Source organism: Galeopterus variegatus, unplaced genomic scaffold, assembly GCF_000696425.1.
Source record: "Galeopterus variegatus unplaced genomic scaffold, G_variegatus-3.0.2 Scaffold60, whole genome shotgun sequence".
Taxonomy (NCBI): Eukaryota; Metazoa; Chordata; class Mammalia; order Dermoptera; family Cynocephalidae; genus Galeopterus; species Galeopterus variegatus.
The window spans coordinates 858,785-862,094 of record NW_007726171.1 but is presented as its reverse complement, the minus strand read 5'-3'; the positions used below and the strand labels follow the sequence as shown (position 1 = coordinate 862,094).

Sequence of the window (3,310 nt, the reverse complement as noted above, 5' to 3'; positions counted from 1 at the left end):
TTTTTTTTTTTTTTTTTTTTTAAAGATAACCAGTAAGGGGATCTTAACCCTTGACTTGGTGTTGTCAGCACCACGCTCACCCAGGAGCTAACCGGCCATCCCTATACGGGATCCAAACCCGTGGCCTTGGTGTTATCATCACCACACTCTCCCAAGTAAGCCATGGGCTGGCCCAAAATGCTACTGATTTTGTGTATTGATTTTGTAACCTGTAACTTTACTGTATTTGTTTATTAGTTTTTGGTGGAGTTTATTGTATTTGGTGGAGTCTTTATGCAAGATCATGTCATCAGCAAATGGTGACAATTTCACTACTTCCTTTCCTATTTGGATGTCTTTATTTCTTTCTTTTGCCTAATTGCTCTGACAAGGACTTCCAGCACTGTGCTGGATAGAAGTGGTGAGAATGGGCATCCTTGTCTTGTCTTTCTGTCTTTATACTCAATGGTGAAAAGCTTTCAACTTTTCACCATCAAGTATAAAGTTAGCTGTGGGCTTGTCCTATATGGAGTTTATTAAGTGTTGAGGTACATTCCTTCTATACCTAACTTGTTGCGTGTTTTTATTATGACAGGATGTTGAATTTTGTCAAATGCTTTCAATGCATCTAATAAGATGATCATATGGTTTTGACCTTCATTCTGTTAATGTACCACATTTATAGATTTGCATATTTTTCTTTTCTTTTCTTTCTATCTTTCTTTTTCTTTTTTTTTTTTTTTTTGCGGCTGGCCTATACGGAGATCCAAACCCCTAACCTTGGTGTTAACAGCACCATGCTCACCCAACTGAGCTAACTGGCCAGTTCAGATTTGCATATATTGAACCATCTTTGCCCTGGGATAAATCCTACTCTATCGTGGTGATTGATCCTTTTAATATGCTATTGAATTCAGTTTGCTAGTAATTTATTGAAGATTTTGTATCTATATTCATCAGGAGCACTATATATTCTTAATAATTATTATTTAAAATGATCATCAATGTACTATATATGGATTCTGTATCAGAATCAAAGGTCTTGGAGAGCCCCCTTCTACTTCTCTGGCCACTTTATCTCAGTCTTGTACCTTTGAAATAGTGGTGGTTCCAATGTTCCATTCTCAGCTCTTGTTCTTATACCACTTTGTTTTCTCCTTCTGAAATACCTCATACACTCTCCTTATTTCAACCACTGTGGGTGGGTTCATGATCCTCAAACCTGTATCTCTAGAACTCAACTGTTTTACTGTTCTTTCTGTATCCACTTTCCCTTTGCTGCCTCCTCCTAAGGATCCTGGAGACTCCTCAAATGTAGACCCTTCACAGTTTTACTCAGATCTCCCTTTACTGCATTCTCTCCTGCTTCCCTTCTCCTTGCATCCCTCCCAACATTTCACAGAACTATGCTTCAGGCCCCAACAAGCTGGTCCTTCAGATTACAATGCCCCTGCCCCCCAATCCACCCTGCATATTTTCAGTGATTCCTTCTTCCCTGATACCCTCATGAATTACTCCAAGTAGAATTACTCACTCCCAGGGCCGGCCCGGTGGCGCACTGCTACAGTGCGCCGCTTGGGAGCGTGGTAGCGCTCCCGCCGAGGGTTCGGATCCCACATACAGACTGGCCGCTCACTGGCTGAGCGAGGTGTGGGCGCAACACTGAGGGTTGCGATCCGTTGCCAGTCACGAAAAAAGACGAAAAAAAAAAAAAAAAGAATTACTCACTCCCACTTTGGTGCTTTCACAGCCCGGTGAGATGATCATATGGTTTTGACCTTCATTCTCTCTCTCTCTCTCTCTCTCTCTCTCTCTCTCTCTCTCTTCAGCTAGCTGGTATGGGGATCCAAACCCCTGACTTTGGTGTTAACAGCAGCACACTCTCCTACATGAGCTAACCAGGACCAGGACCAGGTGGGCTTATCCCCGGGATGCACTTCATTGATATTATAAAATAAACTGTGCGTTCCTGTGGACAGAGTCCATTTCTAGGTCATCTCTGGATCTTCAATTCCTGGCTCAGTGTGTAACACATGACAGGTGCTTATTAAATATTTGTGGGATGAATGAATGGTCAGCATCATGATTCCCACTTGCTTCATTTTCACCAGTGCTATCTTTATCACCACTGGTCAGCACCCTCACTGTCACCATCATTAGCTTAACCATAGTCACACTCCTTTCATGGCCATCATTATCAACTCCATTGCCCTCATTATCTAATCAATGACAGCAACCCAAAATAACCTTTATTAAATATCTGTTCCCATGGGATAGTGTGCAAAGAGATTTACTGATGGAGTCACCTGTCATCCCTATCTTCCAGAGCTCACAGTCTAACACATAGTTGGTTATAAACTTTCTGAAAGATGGAAAAATCAACAAGGATGTAAAAATAATTTAAAGAATGACGTGATATGACATTGAGGAAGGTTGGACTTGTTTTCACCATCACCAACAAGTGTGAAACTCACCAAGAACACCAACAGTGGTTAGCAAGACCTTCCCTGCCTGGACTGTCTGGCTACCTCTTGGCTCCTCAGTCCTCCCTTCTGCTTTCCTGCTTTCTGCGTGGGACTATCTTGATCTCAATCCTTATCAGTGAGGTTGATCCCAGCAGTGAGGTTGTGCATTGCGACCCTCAAAGCACCAGAGGGTGTTAGTTTCTAAGTCTGGGATCTCCAAAAGGTGGCTCATAAGCTACTTGGGCCCTTGTGGTGCCTCAGGCCTGGGAGGGGAAGCACAGAGGACAGAGGGGGAATTGGAGAGAGATGATGGAAAGCTGTTAGTGGTGGTGGTTTCAGGTGAAAGCATTTGGGATGGAGAGAGGATAGGATTTTTAGAGGGTGAGGAGGGTGGGAGGAAACCAAACCCCAGGAGAAAGAGTGGAAAAGAAATGGAAGTAGAAAGGGTGTGTATGAAAGAAGAGGAAAAGAAAAGACAGTGAAAAGAAAGGTGAGAAGGATGAGCTGAGGAATGGTAGAGAGTAAAGGAAAAGGCACCATGTGAGGGAAGGTCACCTTTGTCCAGGAATCTCCTGTGCACCACTACCATGAAAGGAAGGGCAACTTCAGCAAGGGCAACTTCACCAAGCCCTCCTGTCTGTGGGATGGGAGGTGAGAGTCTGGGGATTCCATTGGTATCCCGCTTCTTGGATGTCATAATCCCTTACAGACACACAAGAGCCTCCTTCCTATAAGGTAGCTGAGTTTTCAGTTGTCTCGCTTAGGAAAGATTCCTGGTGGGACTTTATAGGTGGGATTGTATCAATTCTCTTGATGTTAGGCACACCCCTGTCTGATGTGAAGCTGGATCCAAACTATCTCTCAGT

General features: G+C 43.5%; 1 protein-coding gene across 1 annotated transcript in view; it reads left to right on the top strand.

The window, feature by feature from the left end:
* Nucleotides 1-2,096, top strand: part of CBX5 (chromobox homolog 5) — a 48,914-nt gene extending 46,818 nt beyond the window's left edge. The window contains exon 6 of the mRNA XM_008576188.1: nt 1,809-2,096. The gene's annotated coding sequence lies outside the window, so the exon portion shown is untranslated. The remainder of the gene's footprint in view (nt 1-1,808) is intronic.
* Nucleotides 2,097-3,310: the final 1,214 nt, after the last annotated feature.